Raw genomic sequence first — 21009 nt, 5'->3', positions numbered from 1 at the left:
CAGTGACCTCCCCACCCTTTCTGGCCATGTCCATACTGAGGGAGCTCAGCTTCAGGCTCTGACATCTCTGTGGACATCCACACCCTCAGAAAAACCTCTCAGCCACAGGAAGCCTCTGACTCATCCTAAAACTGAGGAACAGGGTGCCCAGAGAAGCTGTGGCTGCCCCTGGAACTTGGAAGTGTCCAAGGCCAGGCTGGACATTGGAGCTAGGAGCAGCCTGGGACAGTAGAAGGTGTCCCTGCCATGGCACTGGATGATTTTAAGGTCCCATCCAACCCAAACCATTCTTCTGATGCCTTGGGAAGGCTGAGCTAGAGCAGAGGCTGGACAGAGCTAAAGAACAAAGCAGGGATTTATGAAAAGGATCTCCTCCATGGATCCACCTTGGGCAGCACCAGAGCCCAGCCAGGGCTGCACCCAAGATGAACCCAAATGGTCCCAAAATGCACGAGCGCTCCCGGGGGCTCTCACTGGGATCAGCTCTGCTCCACTGGCACACTGGAGTTCATTGTCCCATTCCAGCTTTAGCCCATGCAGTCCCATCCTGCTTGTTTTCCTCTCTCCAGCCCACGTTGTTTGTGCTCTTGGGCTGAGATTTGGATCATTTGTCCTTGGTGCCCAGCTGGAGCAGGGATTGTTTTGTCTCCCTGCTCTGTGCAGAGAGCTCACCATGCCCTAATGTGAAGCCCAGACCCACACTCTAAAGCAGCACAGAATCTGAAAAACATAGAAAAGCTCAAACCTGAGGTGTCACTAGGATTTTATGAGTTTGGGGTACAAATGTAAATTTAAACTTTGCCATTTGGCTTTGAGGCCTGATCCTCATGTGCCCCATGGCTAAAGGAGGTTAGAGACAGTTTGGGTGGGGAGAGGTTCTTCAACACACCCTTGGATACAGTTCCACAACCCATCACAGGCCTGCAGAAACTGCCTCAGTTTTGACTTCATTTCATTTCATACCCTTTGACCTGTGCAGGGTCTTTAAATTCAGCTGTGCCTTCAGGAAGAGCAGTCCCAGGTCTGATTGCTACTGCCACAGCAGTGGTGGCATTTCTGAGACAAATAAACGCTGGGGATCAGAGGTTTGTACAGCTGGTCTGGATTATCCCACATTCCTCTCCTCTGTAGAGACTATTGGAGGCTGACCTGAGGAAGACAACGTGCATAGGATTTTTTTGAGACTCTCTGGAGCAGAACACTGGGGCTTGTTTCCTGATGACAGCAAAGTGCTGGCATTTGTGCTGATTTTGGAGAAAAAAAAAAAAACAAAAAAAAAAAAAAAAAAAAAAAAAACAAAAAAAAACAAAAAAAAACCAAAAAAACCTCCAAAACACTTCTGGACAAGAAAACAATGATGTGCAGATTGAAAGGGTGAAACAGGAGGCTGAGGGAACGAGTGGCATGATGAGAGCCTGCACGAGAGCATCGTTAATTCAGTGCTCTAATCAACTGTGTTCTGCAGTGCTTTATCACAACCATCCCTGCTTCAGCCTCTCCAGCTCAGAGCACTTTGCAGCATTGCAGGAAATCCTCTGCTTTTTGCTTCCCATTTTAAAAAATAATTTCATTGTGTCTTGTCAATACAGACAACTTTGTCAATGAAAGCAAAGGAGAAATTATCCTGCAATTTTGTATTTATCATAATCAAGAGCAGGGTTCATTAGAACAATGAGCAATTGTCAAATTATTTCTCAGAGTAGTTATCTGAAGAATGAGAAAAGGGTATTTCCTACCTTCCTGCTTTTTCTCCCACCATCTCCTGCAGACACACAGAGTCTGCAGTTTCTATCAGCCTGCCAGATCAATTCCCCATTCCTGAAAAGAAGCATTTATGTTAAGTGATTGTAATTAAGAAGCTCCTTACAGCTCAATAGCTGTCTGGACGCGCAGAGGTAATTCCCCATCGATTTCCGTGGGGCCAGGTTTCCACAGGAAGATCTTCAAAAGGCACTGCCTGCTTTGGGAGTGCAGCCTCCCTGGGCTTCTTAGAGAATCTTAGAGTGGAATCATGGAATCATTAAGGTTGGAAAAGACCTCAAAAATCATCATGTCCAAGCTGTGACTGGTCTGCACCTTGTCACTCTGCCCAGAGCTCTGAGTGTCATATCCAGGCCTTCCTTGGACACCTCCAGGGGTGGGCACTCCAAACCCCCCTGGGCAGCCCCTGCCAAGGGCCTGAGCACCCTTTCCATGGGGAAATTCCTCCTGGTGTCCACTCTGAGCCTTCCTTGGCACAGCTTGAAGCCATTTAGCCTTTTTCTGTCCCTGTTCCCTGGGAGAACTTCCCCCTCCTGTCAGGGAGCTGTGCAGAGCAATGAGGTCTGTCCTTAGAGCATCAATGAAAAGAGCTGGGCAACTCCAAAGGGAAACTCCAAAAAGTAATTTTATTCCATCAAAAGACCTCAGGAGGCTTCTAGAGATGCCAGAGTTTGGTGCCTCAAGTTTCATGGGATGCCTCTCTAGTACTTAAATCAACGTGGCCGTCTACAGGTGCAGAAGGTGTGGGAGATGAATCCCTGTCTTCAGAGCTCCCTCACAGAATTGTGCCCACTAAACTTCCTTCTGCTGTCCTGCATCACTCTCCTCCTGTCTGGCTTATCAAAACACCAAGTTTATGTAGAAGTTAGGCTTATTTTTATCTCACATTGCTCCTGACACTCTCCAGCTGCAGCCTGAAGTGGCTCAGTGCCCCCCGGTCTTAGAGGTGGCCTTGGACTCTCAGAGCTGGAACCAACAGCAGGGGCAGGGAGGACACAGGTGGGCAAGGAAATGGAAGGAGCCGTTTTTAACTAATTAAAACCAGAGGCTGTTTAATGATCTCAGGATTGCCATCAACTGCAGCTGGCTGTGGATCAGTGTCAGTGCAGAGAGGGAAGGGGAAAGGAAAGGGGAAAGGAAAGGGGAAAGGAAAGGGGAAAGGAAAGGGGAAAGGAAAGGGGAAAGGAAAGGGGAAAGGAAAGGGGAAAGGAAAGGGGAAAGGAAAGGGGAAAGGAAAGGAAAGGAAAGGAAAGGAAAGGAAAGGAAAGGAAAGGAAAGGAAAGGAAAGGAAAGGAAAGGAAAGGAAAGGAAGCTATGCCAGTTTGGGTGTGTTCTCAGTGTGCTGCTGGCTTTGTCTGGTACAAGTGCAGGAGAGCAGAGCTGTTAGATGAGAAATAAATAAAATATATCATTTAGTTCTTCATTGAATGGGAGCTGGGGATTGTCAAACCTTCAGCCAGCAGCACTTGTAGAGGGGAGCAGGGGGAAGGAGGCAGCTGGATCCTAGCCCATCAGTGCCACCAGTGTCCAGCAAACTGGGAATGTCCCACCAATCCCACTGTCTCTCCAGTCATCTCCAAATGCAGGGCTGGTGTGACTCACTGCACAGGAATTCCAACCCTTCAGGTGGTTAATCATGTTCAATAAACTAGATACATGTTTATCTCAGCCGACTATCCCACAGGGATGTGAGCAATCCTTGGGAAGCTGCTAGATTCTATCTATGAGGCATAATTACATTAAAGCATAAAGTGCATCCCAAGCCTTCCATGATTACAAAGCAGTGTTAATCCACTTCCCCCAAATACACCAAAGTTACCACTAAAAGCTGCAAGAGAAACAAGCAGAACGTTGTAGTGACCAAGAAAAATTCCAACAATATCTGGAATATTCTAGTGATGGTGGCTGTAATTATGTGTTGGACATTTACCGTGTAATTTTTTGTTTGTTTGTTTGTTTTTGTTGGTAAGGATTGACTTACTCTAGATGTTCTCCACACATTCACCACCACTAAACTTTTCCCTAAAACAGGACTTAAAGATTTAAAGGTGACCCTAAACTTCTGCTGCAGTTCCAAATTCTGGGTCTGGCTGAGTTCTTCATTTCTAGCCAGAGGAAGGAAAGCTATATCAAAATATAAGACGGTTAAAATTTGGAAGGGGGGGAAAGGAGAAGAGCTTGAGAGAAAAGGGAAAATGACATTAAAAAAAAAAAAAAAAAAAACCAGCCTAGAATTGGACTAGAATTGGATCATAAAGATTCCCATATTTGGAACAGTCCATTCCACAGCTCTGGGATGGCTCCTTGGAATTTAGGTGACCTGCAACATCTGGATGTTGCTGATCACTATTTTCCAACCCTTGCAAGTGGCCAGTTTGTGGTCTAAGCTACAGCAGCGAATTCACTGACCCAGTACCACCAAAGCATTTGCCTTCTGGATATACAGAAAATATTTGTCCTTGAATAATTAGTTTTAATAAACACTCCAGAAAAGAAAGAGGACCCTCTGTGTATAAGCAGCAAATTCCTGGTATTGACACGCTGCATTCCAGCAGCATTTGCTGCAGGAAAGAGATTTGCTCTTCCATGGAGTAAGACACAGGGACAGCAGATATTAAGCCAATTTACCTCCAGAACTTCAACAGAAACACCATATAAAATCAAAGATAATAATAAAAAAATAATAATAATATTGTTTGCAAAGAGCAGAACTTATGGTTGGTTCATTATTTTGTTTTTAATTCCAGCTGCTTTCAGAAGCCAGACTGGTGGGTTTGGGCACAACTCAAATATTAGAAGAGAATTAAGCAGGAAAATCAGGTAGGGCCTTAGAATTACAGCAGAGGAAAGATTTATGATATTAACATGAGCAGAAATAATAATAACAAAAGAAAGTGGAGAAAGCCTTGCAGGAAATGCTCAGGAATAGTAAAACCCACCAAGCTGCTACAGAAATAGAATCACAAAAAATATGAGATCTGCTAAGTGCATTTTAGTCAAAGAGCATTAAAGTTTCTCTGTTCACTTCAAGGGGTTTCATATCAGACCTTAAATGTAAATTTATTTTAAACAGGCTGGTATGTAGGAGATAGAGGTCTGACATGCAGCTTCCTTAGCACATCCCAGGATGACTTCATTCCTCCAGCCTGCCATCGGAAATATTTGTGCAATCCAGCCTCAACTTTGCTCCTGTTTGTGCTTGGTCGGTGTAAAAGCAGAGCCAGAAGAGCCAGGGAAGGTGATCCAACAACACATTCCAGAAACCTCTACAAATACTCCAAATCCTTTCCCACTGGGATGATTTTAGATGCAGTTTCTCACCTTTGGCCACAACACCAGCACACGATGCTCCCATGGGAGTTTTGCAGCTCCCAGAATTTAGGAGCCCATTTTCAACAGAGGTGGATGCGCACCAACACAAACATTTACCAGGAGCTGCAGCCTGAGTGTGTCTGCAGGATCTTTAATTAAGATCAGCCTGCCATAGGTCCAAAGCATGGATTTGGGAGTAAATACGAAAACAGATTTCAAAGCAGCTTATTTTAAAATTAATGGCTGTTGGCACCTGCGTGGAACGTCAGTCAAGAGCGGTCGAGGTGAGCACAGCTGAAATGGTGAAATAAAAATATTAAGCCATCTGTTAGGTTTTACATATTATTTTTAGAAATGCAGAATAAAGACAGATTTATTCCTACTTCCCCTTAATGAAGTTTTCCAGAAATAAGTAGTGCACTAACAGGCTCTTGACAATTTATGGCAATAACCAGTCCAGAAAAAGCCCTTTAAAAGGCCAAGTGATGTTCAAACCCTTAAATGTGTAGGCAGGGACACCCCATAATTTTCAAGACAAAAACCAGCCCAGGAGCTGGGCTGTGCGGTTGGAAAAGGTGGGAGCAAACAGTGGCAACTGAAATGGCAAGAAGAATCTTCATTTTGTTCTTGAAAACAACGCCTCAGGCACTCTCCTTATGAGCAGAAGAGGGAGAAAAATCCAACTTCACTGTTTGCAAATTACACAGAGGAAGAACTTTACATTTCCACAACAATTTCTGGCTTCGGGTGAATTTCTCATTCCAGTGAAATCAGAAGCTGAGTGAGGCTGGACCTAAAGCACACACTCCACATTTCATCGTACTCACAGTCTAAAAACTGCATTTTTGTGAGCTGACCTCGGATGAATTGACCATCATTAGTGAAGGTGAATCATCAGGAAAAACCACAAGCTTTAAATAAACCAAAACAAAACCCCATACAAAAAAAAAAAACCAAACCAAAACAAACCAAAAAAACCCCTAAATTTCAAACCTAACTCTCCAGTTCTAGCTGTAATTATCAAAGCCATACTCAATAAAATAGAATTAGCACTTCTTCTCAATCTCACACACCAAAGTGGGAGACAAAAAGGAGGGGATCAGTGTAGTTTGATGCAGCTGGATAAACATGAATTAATGATTAGTAGAGAGGTCAAACTTAGAACTGTTAGAACTGAAGGTTAAAAAAGAAGTTTTAAAAGTTGCTCTCCCCAAATAGAAATATTCATAAAATTAATCGGAAAATCAAGTGCTTTACCTTTATATTGCCTGCAACTCTTTCCCCTGAGCCAATAATCAAGGATTTAATTATGTACAAGGACATAATCTCGTATGCCTTCCCAACTTCCAGGATTTTGGTGCATGTGGAAAGATTCTTGTCCAGTGTATGTGCATTTATTACTCTAATTTAACACCTGTCATGGATCTTAAATGAACTCAGGAAAAAAAAAAACTAAAAAAAAAAAAAAAAAAACAAATACAAGAATTATTATATAATTTCACCGAATCATAGGAAAATAGATTAGGAGTTCTGGAGTGCTTCACAGGTGCCAAGAAGAGGGAATAATCCCATTCCTCAGCCATTTGTTCCCCAACCATCCCAGTGGACACCCAGCCTTCACTGCTGGAGGTTGCATAGCTGATCCCCATGAAGCTGGATGTTGGTGCAGCTCCCAGATTTTATCCCAGGGTGGGTTGGTTCCCAGCCTGGACTGATGCATGGGCTGCTCTTTTCCAGGTGCAGGACTTGGTGTTTTTCCTGTTTCAACTTCATGAGGTTCTTGACAGCCAATTTTTCTTTTTTGGCTGAGTGACATCCCTGGGCATCCTCTGCTCCTCCCAGTCTGGAGTCAGCTGGAGGCTGAGATTCCTTTGGTGCCCCAAGAGGAATCAAAAGGGGCATCAGAAGCTGTGAGATTTTAATCTGCAGATCCTTCAAAGGCCAAGCCCATTTCATACTCCTCCTTACATCCATCCACTCCATTTGGCCTTTTCTTGGCCAGCAAAACTGTGGGATAATGCTGAAAATCTTGCTACAAACTGGCTGCTCTCCCCTCACCCACAGATCCACACATTTTGTGGTAAAAATCTGTCAGATTGACCAGCCATGGATAAATTTGTTGCCTGGAGAGGTTGTGGAATCCCCATCCCCGGAAGTGTCCAAGGCCAGGTTGGATATTTTTTCTTGGAGCAACCTGGGATAGTGGAAGGTGTCCCTGCTCATGGCAGAGGTGGAACTGGATGAGCTGTAAGGTCCCTTCCATCCCAAAACATTCCATTATTCTACATTCTACGCTTCTAAATCCAAGCTGGCTGTTCCTGACCATGTTCTTGTATTTCATCTTTCTGGAAATAGCTTTTTTTGAGAATATATTCACTAGTTTTCCCAAGGAGTTAAGGAAAGTTAATCAGTCTGTTGTTCCCTAAATCCACCCTCTTATTTTCCTTAAAAGGACAGTAAATCATTTCCCTGTTACAGCCATAGGGGGATTTTTTTCATGTAGTTTGATTTTAAATGTTCGTTATTCTAATTTTTAGATTTCGTATTCCTTCCACTTAGGAAGGAATCCACTTTGATTTTCAATTCCATCCACTTGGAACATCCTTTAGTCTCTTGGTGCTAACTTGGCTGATTCTCAGGGTATAACTTGATTTTCTGTGTGAACAGTCCATCACTGGATGATTTCTTGGCAATCTTTTTCAGATTTGTGTCACATTGCTGGAAGATTTATATTTCATTTCTAAACCCCGGTCCAGGAATGAGTTTGGAATTTTCCTTTGTGAAGTGTTATATTTATGAAATTCCTGCCCTCACTAAATATTTTAATTCTATCCTCTCCATGTGCACCTGCACTGGAATAGGAGTCATTTGAGAAAGTTTTAAGTCATTTGCAAAAAAAACAAAGGTTAATAAAATATTTTAATCATTCAATTGGCAAATATTTCTTGTGTGAGCAGCTCTGCACTGCCAGAGCCCACAGAGAACACACAATTCTCCAGGAATTTTGCTTTAGTTACTTCTGAGCCCTCCTTGTTTGCTTCTGATATTTCCAAGTGGATATTTTTGATCTCAGCCAAACATAAAAGGTGGCGGCTGCTTTTGAAGTGCCTGAGTGTTTCCCAACTCATTTCAGTGGGAATAAATTGAAACCCTTAATTACATTTTGTCATCTCTATCAATCTTTGTGGAAGAACTTCAGCACAGTGGTATTTTCCTCATAGGCATAGCCTTGTGGGATAATAATTGAAAATGTGAATTAACTGCATTAACTATCACATAATCAGGTTTTTTTTTTTCTAACACAGTCAAATTTCTGATTGACTTACACTGCTACAGCAGTGACTTGAATTAAACAGCTGCCATTTTGCCATTAAAAGCAGAGCAAGAGGATTACAAGGAATTCTGAAACAAATAAATCCTTGCTCCACTCTGCTTTGGTACAAACTGTTTTCTCCAGTTTCTCTCTCAGCTTCATGACTGCAGACATCTCTAGACTATACCCAAAGCCATCAGAGCTGTTTCAGGTGCTGAAATAAACTGAATATTCATTATTTATTCCCCCTCAAGTGGCTGATGTTTGCCTCAACTTCTTTTCCCTCTGCTTCTTCTCCTGCTTCTTATATCTGTAGCAAAATTAAAAAAAAAAAAAAAAGAAAAAAAAAAAAGAAAGAAGAAAATATTTTTTTTCCATTCAGTTTTTCAAGGCTGCCGAACAAAGCCTTTTATCCCCACTGTACCTCTGAAAATGTGCCACAGTTACTCTCCACACCTGGATGGATTTCCCACATCCGTCCTGAAGGTGTTCTTCCCTTTTCCTCAAGAAATATTAATGACAAAGCTCAGGCTTATAAAAGTATGTTGACAAGAGGCTGAATTACCTTGTTTCGAGGACTAGGCAAATTTTAATTTTCTCAGATTAGAAGGGAGTAAATTCCATTCTTTAGCACAAACCCTCACCTGTTCTGGAATGGTTGTTGCTTCCCCACAGGATATATATTCTGTCTCCTACTGGAATGATAAATTTTGTCTTCAAAATATGAGGACAAAATATTTTGTCCTCAAAATATGAGGCTGAGGGGCTAAGAAGTGCTGAAAACCCTTCAGAACACAAACCACAGGCAGGCAGAAAACGTCATTTTCTAAACAAAAAAAAGCAATTAACCTTAATTAACTTGTGCCCCTTCTATAGGCAAGGGGCCAAGATGAAAGAACAGAGTCCTTACTATAAAATAAAACCACAAAGAGAGTTTATTTTAGGGAAGAAACCTGTGGCATCAGGACAGGGACGTGGAGGGTGACACTGCCGGGCTCTGTTTATCCTCCCTCAGATCCATCAAAGTCTCGGAGCCCTCAGTGGACTCACATTCAGTGCAAAATCAAATAATGGTTCTCTGCTGATTTCCAGCATTTTGAACTCTTAAGTAGCATCTGAAAGAGGAGCTTTTCTCTTGCTTCTAGCAACTCCCACAGAAAGAGGAACATTTGGAGCTTAGCAGGGCTCCAGTAGATGCAGCACACAGCATCTCTCAGCTCCACAGCAGGGACAGGGCCAGAAAAAGAAGATCTGATGGAAAGAGATGCAAGAAGAATTCCATGACCAACTCCTGTAAATAGTCACCTATTTGCACCAAACAAGAATCTCATGCTTAGTGCCCAGTTCTCCATGTTTTTATCAGGTCACTGGATGAAATCCTTGGGCTGCAGCAGCTCATTACACACACACAGAGATGGACATTGTGCCTGGCACAGCTACCCTCTAATCTGAATAATCCCCTTTAAAGAACTTTGTCCTTTTAGCTGCCACAAGCTGAGGCTGTTCACCTTCCGGGTGGAATTCAGTGCTCCATGCCACTGTCACTCTCCTCATCGAGCAGTTCCTGTCTCTCCACACTGCTGCAGCATTACATAACCACCCCTGTGCAAAAGCTGGAGGAAAAGCCAGCTCAAGAGCCCAGCACAGCACAGCCACATCCAGGTGTCTCCTTGGAGAAAGGCACAGACCCAGAGCTGACCAATTCCCACTGGAATGGCAGTGCTGGGATGGAGAGGGGAGAGAATGATGTGCAAACAGCAGAGTCCAAGAGAATACAGCACCTTTGTAAACCTGCTCATATTCCAGGGAAGGATTTCTGTCTTTCCTTCAGTAAGGGTGTGGATTTATCCCAAGGTGCCTGAACAGGGATTAATAAAAACATTAATTGAGTAGCAATATTTATTATTTATTAAAATCCCACTATTCAACATGCACATAAGGCCTTCAGCTCTATTCAGGGCACACAGAGCAGGGCATAAATACAGTGCAAAGACTTAATTTATTCCCAAACTTCAATGTGGTGCTGTTTCCTGGGGAATTATTCCCACCAAGAGCCAGGATGGATTTCCCACATCCCTCCTGAAGGTGTTCTTCCCTTTTCCTCAAGAAATATTAATGACAAAGCTCAGGCTTATAAAAGTATGTTGACAAGTGGCTGAATTATCCTGTTTCAAGGACTAGTCAAATTTTAATTTTCTCAGATTAGAAGGGAGTAAATTCCATTCTTTAGCACAAACCCTCACCTGTTCTGGAATGGTTGTTGTTTCCCCATAGGATATATATTCTGTCTCCTACTGGAATGATAAAGTTTGTCCTCAAAATATTCCAGACACAGGAAAACACTCACAGTAACACTGCTGTGCATCTTTCAGAGCCCAAGTGATTCTCTACAAGAAAATGTCCCACCTTTAATTCACCCCAGGATTCAGTGTCTGCCTTAGAACGAAGCAGCAGAATTCATTTGGGATAACTGTTCAGTAAGGCACTGCTTCAGCAGCTCTCAAAATCTACAGAATACAAGTTACAGGATGGAGTTTTAAATACAACATAGAATCACAAAATCACAGAATCATAGAATCACAAGGGTGGGAGACCTTCAAGACCACCGAGTCCAACCCAGCCCCAACACCTCAACTCCACCCTGGCACCCAGTGCCACATCCAGGCTTTGTTAAACACACCCAGGGATGGTGACTGCACCACCTCCCCGGGCAGCCACTCCAGTATAAACATGCTGTATTTAAGTTAAGAACATCACAATGTACATATCCAAGAGCATGAACATTTTAACACAGGACACCTCAAAGACCAAGCAGTAGATCATGGAGTGATAGAATCCCAGAATCCCAGAATGGTTTGGGTGGGAAGGAACCTTAAAGCTCATCCAGTGAGCAGGGACACCTGCCATGGCAGGGACACCTCCCAGTGTCGCAGGCTGCTCCAAGCCCCAGTGTCCAACCTGGCCTTGGGCACTGCCAGGGATCCAGGGGCAGCCCCAGCTGCTCTGGGCACCCTGTGCCAGGGCCTGCCCACCCTCCCAGGGAAGAATTCCTTCCCAATATCCGATCTGAACCTACTCATTCGGTTTGAAGCCATTCCCTGTTGTCCTGTCACTCCAGGCCATCATGAAAAGTAACTCTCCATCTTTCTCTCAGGCTCCCTTTATCATCTTCAGATGATTGCAAAGCTTTTGCCACAGAACCAGTGTCAGCACAGAGAAAGAGGAGGGATGAAGTTGGGCATCTTCATCTTTGAGACACTTTGATGTGGCACTCGGGGACGTGGGTTCGTGGTGGCCTTGGCACTGGTTGGTTGGGAATGGTTGGGCTGGGTGATCTTGAGCATCTTTCCCAAGCCAAATGAGTCTGAGTTTCCAGGTGTGTGCAAACACCAGGGACTTTGGAAAGGGCCTGGAATCAAAGCCATGCTTAGAATCATTCATGAAAAGGTTCTAAGTTGAAGTCAATCCATAGAACAAATCTGATTATTCCCAGAATTCCCAGAACTCACAGAATGACAAAGTTGGAAGAGGCCTTCAATATCATCAAGTCCAACCCATGCCCCAACACCTCAAATTTATCCCCCTTTATTTCCTGTATTTTTGCATCAGCACAGACAACAGCTGAGATTATCAGGATAACAAGGTCCTGGTGCAACTCCTGTGCATAGAAATTTGTCCAGTGCTTTTCCAGACATGTTTAGCACAGGGAAGGACTCGACACAAGTGCCAGGCAGTGACAAGAGAGGAGAGGAACAAGGTGCTAATACACCTTGGAGATTGAAAATAGATCACTGGCCTAAAAGGATCAGAAAATCAAATTTCTTGTGAGCAATTAGAAGAATCCCACAGATGCCAGGAGCTGTCAGTTGTAGGGATTTGGGGGAATTTTGTAGAAAACCACAGCAGTTAGGGAAAGCTGTCCTCCAGAGAAAGGGCACACCCAGAGAAATCCATATCAAGTATTAAAAGATAAGAGATTAACTGAGCTGAGTGGAGAATTTCACGCTGACCTCACAGGAACAAAGCACACAGAAACTGTGCCATAACATTAGAGATAATTTCTGAAGGAAATAGGGGTTAACACTGGAAGCCAAGAAACAAAGAGAAGTTCAGCCTGGAAGAGGCAACAGTAATAGCAAGAAATTAATCTGTGAGGAGATCAGTAGCAAGAGGAAGTGCTGGGGGAGTTTTATCCCACCTGTCAACAGAAAGGAAAGATACAGATGACATTTAGTAGGATAAAGAGTATTTTTTGTGGATTTTTGCACTGGAAAGGCCTGTGGTGAGCAAGGAACTACTCGACCCAAGAGGGATGATCCTCCCCTATAACTGGATAGGACATAACATAAATCTTGATGTTCTCAAATCAATTAAACCTGAAGAATGCACTAAAAGCCAGCCTGAGACAACATCAAGTCTATCTCAGAATTCATGGAGAATGAGGGAAATTCCAGCAGGCTGGAGAGAACACATGTGGTGCCTGTCTTAAATGTGAAGGATGTTTGGCAGAAAAAGGAAAAGAAACTGGTGAATTATGGACCACTCACCTTAAATTAAGCTCTTTGAAAAATAAAAACTGCTTTAAGCACCAGGAAATATAAGCCAAAAGGGCTTTATCAACAGCACATTGCATCAAAAAAATTTTCATTGCACAGTAGATCAACACAGGCTAAGAAAGAAGCTGAGGAGGGTCATATATTTTGATTTTATTAAGATGATACACCATCTGCCACAGTGTTCTAACCAGGAAGCAGGGAAAGCTGGTCTAGGAGAAATTACCTTCTCATGGCTATAAAATTAATCATGAAATATGCCAAGGAGGAGTTACCAGGGGTGCATTGTCAGCATGGAAGGATGTGGCCAGTTGAGTCTGATAAGATAATGGTTTTTGTGTTTTAGAGGGTAAAGTTAGCATCCAAAATGATCTCGACAAAATGAAGAAAAGGTGTGAAAAACCAGGTTCAACTCCAATAGCAACACAGACTATTGCCCTAAAACAGGACTAATTGGCTACAAAGACAAAGAAAAACAAAAAACCAGAAAAATTGGCTACAATAACAAAGAACTGGAAACAGCCAGAGCACAAAATTCCCAAACATGCTCTAGATCTCACATATTCCACCCTGGAATGTGTGAATCAGGCCCAGGAGAAGCAGAGCATCCCACTCCTGAGAACAAGGATCCAACACCTGCCTTTCTTCATTCCTGATGACTCCACCACCACAGAGCCTCCCCTTTAAATTCTTCCAAAGTTGTTTGATGTTGCTCTGAGCCAAACGTTTCCTCAAGGTGTTCAGCATTTCAGGGACGCAGGGCAGATGTTCTATCAAGCTCCTTGTCGGTTCCAACAGCCCGGTTGTGTCTGCCAGGAGCAGATCCTGAGCGAGAATTAAACTTTTGGCTGCCTCACTGAGACATTTGGAGGAGGAGGAGGAGAAGGAGAAGGAGAAGGAGAAGAAGGAGAAGGAGGAGGAGGAGGAGTAAGAGGAGGTGAGAGGCCTTTCCCAGGGAAGGCTCCAGAGCTCTGACTGAGTCACCCTGGGCTCAGGACTGTTGCCCTGATTTTTAAAAGTGTTAAGCTTTCTTTTATAGTTCTTTTGAAAGTTTTAAAGTCCTCATAAAACTTCTTTAGCCTACTGATAATGTTTACATATTTGAGAGTCAGAGTTCCTGCACAATTTCATGTATAAATAGAATGGTTTACATATTTCTCTGTGAGTGGAGAGAAATTATCAATTGATCTTTGGACCAGTGTGGTTGGAGAGGTGGCAATTCCATCCTCCAATCCACGGTCATCTTTGGAATTCTATAAATACCAGATGTTTGAATAAAACTGACTTTTTTTTCTCTTTTGAATTTACCAAGCTTCTGTGTACTCATTTCGTGTCCAAGAGCGACACAGGACCCCACGAGCAGTTAGGGCTGGGGAAGTGTTGGGAATAGATGTGAGGGTTTAAATAAGTCCCTGCCCTTTGCCCAGGCCCCTGGCAGCAGGCAGGAGCTTTATTGAGGTGGCCAGTACCCCAAAACCCACTCTCATTCACAAGTTCTTCAATAGTGGCTGATTTGGTCTATTGTAGAATGAATTATTTATATAATGGCTAATTTGGTCTATTGTAGAATGAATTATTTATTTAATAGACACAAAACTAACAGACTTCAACTAAATACTAGACAGGAGTAAAGACAAAAAAGAAAACTACTTGTAGGTGTACACAGCACGAGGTTAAAGGTACCTATTAATGTTACAGCTAGCAAAGAAATAGTATAACTCAGAGAAACCCATGAAATTCCTGCCCTCACTATATATTTTAATTCTATCCTTTCCATGTGCACCTGCATTGGAATAGGAGTAATTTGAGAAAGTTTTAAGTCATTTGCAACAAAATAAAGGTCAATAAAAGCATTTAATCATTCAAATGTATTTTACTGTCCGATTGTTGGTGGGGCACACATTAAGATCCTTTCCTTCAATTCCCAAGACAGTAACCACGGAATCTGTGCCCAGACTCTGGGGAGAAGTCTTGAACCCTTCAGGGTGTGTGTGGAAGGCTTCTACCTCTGTGATAATAGAACACTTCAGGCTTCTGCCTCCGTGATAATTTGTGCGTCTTTTATAGTTTGTAAAACAGTGTCTCTCGGTCACAAATATTTCCTTTATCTCTTCCCACATCTGCTCTCCAGGCTAAGATGTTGATCCTTAGCAGGGACCTGAGCCCTTTTGGCACCAGAGATGACCCCTTTGGGCCTTTCAGCCCCTGGGTTATCTCTTCATTTCTGCACCCACCATCTCTGCTAGAGAGGGGTGGAGCACAGCCCTGCCACAGGAAGAGCCCAGATGACAGCCCTAAAATGCTCTTGTCTTGAGGTGCCTGGTGCTGGTGGGCTGGGGAAAGCAGCAGAGCACAAAGGCAAGCACAACACTCCAAAACCCTTCCGGGGCTTCCCAGCCGGGCGCATTGAAGCAGCAGAACGTTCCTCTCTCCTTTTTGGGCAGCAATCACAAAAAGCAGATGTTACACTCTGCTCATTTTTGTCACTGGCACCCAGCCCCCTGGCAGGATTTGAGCAACTGTTGGCATCCTTGAGCAGCTGGGCAGCAAAGCTGCTTCCTTCTCTCACACAATGCCAGGCTGAGCAACCTTTGAGCCTAAAACCTCCTTCCTTTGTGATCTGGATTTTGGCAGGCTGCTCCTCCACTCCCCCTGCTCAAGTGTGGTATTCCCCAATCCTTACAGAGTCTGGGGTGTGTCTTTACTGCACCATAAATGCTGATGAAAAATAGACGTAAAATCCATGACTCTCCTTCAGCTTTCACTGCAGAAACACTTCCAGAGCTGTCTTTGCAGTTTAACTTCTCAGGATCTTTTTGAATTCAACCTTCATCCATTAAGCAGGAAAAAGACTTAAGTGTGATGCATTTCACCTGGATGTCTAACATAATACACAACTTTACATAAAATGCTGAATAATTCTGACATTAGACATACAATTTAAAAGTGAAAATTGCAGTCATTGGCAATAAATCATTTGAAGAATGAGTGCTATTAAATCCAGCATTGATAGGTGGAAGGAGAAAAATGATGCCTTATAGATCACAGTTCTTTTGCTGGAAGCTAAATGTGATGTCTACTGTGGAAAATAAATAAAATCCCCAAATAAACATAAAAATGATCTACCTATTGGTCAAGTGCACAATATTAGGAATGTCACTGATAGAACATTAAAAAATAGAAATCATATACACCTGGTTAGGCATCAGATGTCACTTTTTCTGTGTTTTAATTAATTACTGTAAAGAAAGGAAAAAAAAAATTAGTCCAAAACCAAAGTTTGGTTGTGAGATCTCACAATAAATTAATAGATAATAAAGAATGTAAATTCTCCGGGTGGGAGTTCCAGCAGGAAAACTGGAGATGCACTCAACAACTGGAGAAGAGAGTCCTGATTGAAAGGAGAAAGGGAAAAGCTGCTGGAACAGTGTTTCAATACAGTGCAATGGTCCAAAATTGCCATAATTTCCAGATATCTTCATAAAAATCAGCCAAGTCCTGCCAGCAGCCAAAACCTCAGGCATGCAGGGTGAGTTGGGCTGGACTGCTCCCAGCCAGTGAGGAGGAAATAAATATTTCCTGCCTCAAATCCTGTTTGCAATGGGATAAAATGATCTCTGGAAGCAACAGGAATCATCTAAGAAAGAAAAAAGTAGGTGAAATTAATTCCACAATTGCCACCTAAGATTTCTTCAACCTCCTGCAGCCTGGGTGAATGTATTATCCATGGGAAACGTGGTTGCATGGAAAATTCCACTGGAAGTTCAATTTGGTGCATCCTCTTGAAAAGAAAGGGATGTGTTACTAAAGGGACAGGGCAAGTTCCTGGGGGAATTCAATATTTTTATGGCTTTTAGACTTTGTTCCCTACTCTGGATCTTGCCAGCAGAGACAACCTTCAGCATTTGGGAGGAGTAGGAATTTTAAAACTCCTTAAAAAGCAGTTTTGGGGAATACACTAGATGTAGCCTCGTGAATCACGTGTGAAATATCTGCTTGTGTTACTCCAAAGGTTTCCAGGCAGAATTTATGGAATGAACTTGAAGCAAAATGGTCCTGATGTGAGGATATGCTCAAACTCTTTTTTATATTTCACTGGACACGTGTAGGATAGAGAATAACTGCTCCAAACATAGATATCAAAACTGAATATTCTCTTCATAAATACAGAAAACCTCCATTTAAAACTCCACTAGAATTATCATATATCTGTTTATGCTGTTTATATCTCTTTGGGAATCATATACAGGACTCTGCACAAGATATTTTTAGATTACTGCATGATTTCACGTGACTTGCATCTAAATTTAATCCAAAATTAAAATGAGTAACTACATTTATTTCAAAGCCCCAGAAGCTGAAGACTCTTCCAATAGATGATTCAATACCAAACCAAAGAATCAGAGAATTGTTTGGCTTGAGAGGGACCTTAAAGTTAATTTAGTTCCAACCCCGTTTTGTGGGCAGGGAACCCTCCTTTAGACCAGGTTGCTCAGAGCTTCATGGAGCCTGAAACCTGAATTTCAATGAGTTTAAATGCAAAAATATATATTTACTTGATGAAATAGATGATTAATTAGTTGAAAAAAACAAGAGTTTGTCATACGGGGACGTAGAAGGAAGTGCTCTCTGCTGAAGTGAGAGCTGGCATTGCATGAAGCATTCCACAGTCACACATTTTAGAACATTCATTAAAAGCAGGTGATTCAAAGGAAATTTCAACAATATTTGAACTCCTTCTCCCTTCCATGCTGAGTGTGGATCTATAGACAGATTTTTGGCTGCTGGCAGGGAGGACACACAAATTCCATGTTTCCCATGGACCTGCGCAGATAAACCCCCTGCATCAGTAGCAGCCACTGCTTTATTCTCAGGTCTGTTCAGCCTTAGCTAAATTCCACTTTTGAGGGGCAGAACCTGAAAATCCAGGGAAGAACATGACTCACAGATAAATTTTTCTGTTGTTTCCAGCAGCAGGGGTTGGTGATGTCCTGTCACACCTGCAGACCTCACCACATAACCCCAGGTGAGGAGCTTGTCTTTGGAAAAAGCAGATTTTTCTGCATGATATCCCAGTGTTGTCATGAGAACCCCAGAAATGGTGAATCCATGTCACACCTGCCTGCTGGACCCACAGGTTGTGGTGTAAACATCACTAAATATTTGTGCTGGTATTCATAGGATCAAAAAATCCCAGGATGGTTTGGGCTGCAAAGGGACCTCAAAACCCATCCAGTGCCACCCCTGCCATGGCAGGGACACCTTCCACTGTCCCAGGCTGCTCCCAGCCCCAGTGTCCAACCTGGCCTTGGGCACTGCCAGGGATCCAGGGGCAGCCACAGCTGCTCTGGGAATTCCATCCCAGCCCTTGCCCACCCTGCCAGGGAACAATTCCCAATTCCCAATCTCCCATCCAGCCCTGCCCTCTGGCAGTGGGAGCCATTCCCTGGGTCCTGGCACTTCATGCTGTCATAAAAGTCCCTCCCATCCTTTTTGCAAAGCTTGCACCTCTCTATCTCTCCTCTCTCCTCTGCATCAGCTGTGGCTACAGCCCTACTGAAACTCTGATTAATTACAGAACTGAGATGAAATGTTCAAATAATTCCATCTTGACTAAGACTTTCAGGACACACCGGCTTAATCTTGGTCTAAACCAGAGACTTAATAGAAGATCATGCTGTCCCTTGTCCCAGACTATGTGACATATTCATCCATATCCAGGTGCCCTTTGTACCAATCTCCCTTCCCCTCCTGTTGTGGTTTAGCCCTAGTTGACAAATAATTGATTTTCTCACTCCCTTCCAGCCCACCAGTGAGCAGGAGGACAAGTAAACCTTGTGGGTGGAGATAAGGACAGTGGAATAACCAAAATAATAATAATAATAACAATTACACTTGTACTACTGATAATAATAATCATAGTAATGAAAAGGAGAGTGACAGAACCCAGGAGACACAAGTGATGCACGACACAATTTTCACCACCCACTGACTGTTCCCAGCCTGCTCCTGAGCAGCCAGTCCCAGTCAGCTTTCCCAGTTTTATACTGGGAATGGTATCCTCTGGTGGGGAGTATCCCTTTGGCCAGTCCAGGTCAGTGTCCTGACTGTGTTTCCTCCCCACTTTGTGTGCATCTCCTCACTTTCAGAGCATGAGTCACTGAAAAACCCTGGATTTAGGGTAAGCACTGCTCACAACACTAAACTTCAGTGTGGTTTTTCATACTAAACCCAAGCCAGCTACTAGGAAAAAAATTAAAATTAAATTAAAAAATAAAATTAACCCTCCCCCAGCCACAACCAGGACACACTCCAGAGTTTCCTCTCCAGCTGGATCACCTCCAGGTTTTCTGCATCCCGATTTTTTCAAGCCACAGCACATTCAGTTATTAGTAAGTACAGAGGAATGACAGCTCACAGCAAGGCCAGATGAAATATTTAAATACCAACCATTTTTGTCAGTTCTGAAACTGATGACAGCTTCCCAGTTCCATTATATTTGCAGTTCCATATCTCTGCTTCAGCACTGCAAATCTACAAGCAGCTGTTATTACCTGTTTTTCTCTAATAAAGGTTATGTAGTCAGAAGTCTGTTGAGGACTTTGCTTGACTGCAAATATCAAATTTTTCTCCCCAGTTTTCACTGTGAATTCTCTTATGTTCTGACTGTTTCTGTCAGCACAACATCACTTGCAAGCACATTGGGGTCTCCCACTTGAGTAAAACACACAGAATGCATAAAAAAAGGTACTTTGCTGTCTGGAGAGAAGGGATTTGCTCCAATTCTCTCTCCATAATTCTCTTTTCTATTCTTTTGGCATGAAGGTGTCAGTATGGAGAGAAGAAAGGAGTTTGTTAAAGTCACTGCTGAGGAATGGCAAGGAAAATAAATGTAGTAAAATTAAAATGCAAATTAAAGGGCACGCACTTGTGCTGTGAATGGATTTGCAGGAGTCGCCTCACTGTGGCAGGGAGCTGATCAGGGGTGTGAGTCACCTCTGTGAAGAGGTGAAAGCACAGCACAGCACTGAGAAGTGCAGAGGTGTTCAAACAGGTGCTGGGGAGAGAATTTCAGCTGTTCCACAGGTCCTGGTCACTACATTGTGACACAATTCCAGCATTCCTGTTTCGTAACAGGAGCGAGTCCATCTTAGTGTGCACGGAGGAGGCAGGGCACTCATGAGATACAAGGAGAAAAAAACAGAGGAAAAATAACTTTAATGACTCCAAGTCTGCCAGGATTCCTCCAGCACAGCACAGTGCAACACTCACAGCTTCACTGCCCCGACTGATTCCTCACCCCTGGAGCAATCCTGTAAATCTGGGGGGACGGGACTGCTGCCACCCTGTTCTCCTAAACAGATTATCCTCTTACCCCCTCAATTAGAAAAAAAAAAAAAAAACAAAACACCAAAAAAAAAAAAAAAAAAACCCACCAAAAACCAATGCAGCTCTGAGGGACAAATATTGCAAAATCTTTGAATTTTCCAAAATTTAACCGAGTTAAGGCAAATCTAATAAGTCCAGATGATGACTAAGCTTGGGGTTGTTTTTTTCTGCTTTTAAAACGAAGTGTTTTGTTGTTGTTGGATGTTGAACCCTTATTGTGCACTGCTGCCATGGAAGGTGCATTATAATGGAAATGTAGATGATGCCAGGCCCCAGCATGTGTTTTCAATTAAAATTCTGCTAAGATGTTAGAGTATGACCTGATTAGCTCTGCCAGTTATCAGAGCTCAGCTTCTGTGACCCCTTATCTTATTCAACAACTGCTGTCTGACCCTGTACATTTGGACAGGAAAGCACCACATCCCTAAAAGACCAGGGAAGTTTTATGGAGTCTGTAAAACCTTCCACAAATCATTTATTGTGGCTCAGGGGTGGCACTTCCAGCTGTTTTGTGTCCCTGAGTCTCCCCTGCCTGCCCACACATCTTAATAAGAAATAGTTAGCACAGCTCAAACTGCAATTCCACCCTAACAGCGCAGGTTGATGTCTGGGGTCTTTTTAGGTATAACAACTGTACATAGTGGAATTTACTGCAGCAGAATTACCTGCAGATTCTTGAGG

General features: G+C 43.0%; 1 protein-coding gene and 1 long non-coding RNA gene across 3 annotated transcripts in view; one reads left to right on the top strand and one right to left on the bottom strand.

Annotated features, from left to right (window-relative positions):
* KCNJ6 (potassium inwardly rectifying channel subfamily J member 6) overlaps window positions 1-21009 on the top strand; it is a 164155-nt gene that overhangs the window by 5242 nt on the left and 137904 nt on the right. The window lies entirely within an intron of this gene.
* On the bottom strand, window positions 815-2794 carry LOC137468146 (uncharacterized). The gene is made up of 3 exons (XR_010995777.1): window positions 2648-2794; window positions 1737-1818; window positions 815-1149 (listed from the first exon to the last, which is right to left on the bottom strand). It is a non-coding gene; the product is annotated as an uncharacterized lncRNA (long non-coding RNA).

This window comes from Anomalospiza imberbis, chromosome 2 (genome assembly GCF_031753505.1).
Source record: "Anomalospiza imberbis isolate Cuckoo-Finch-1a 21T00152 chromosome 2, ASM3175350v1, whole genome shotgun sequence".
Lineage (NCBI taxonomy): Eukaryota > Metazoa > Chordata > Aves > Passeriformes > Viduidae > Anomalospiza > Anomalospiza imberbis.
This window is presented reverse-complemented; position numbering and strand designations above follow the sequence as displayed.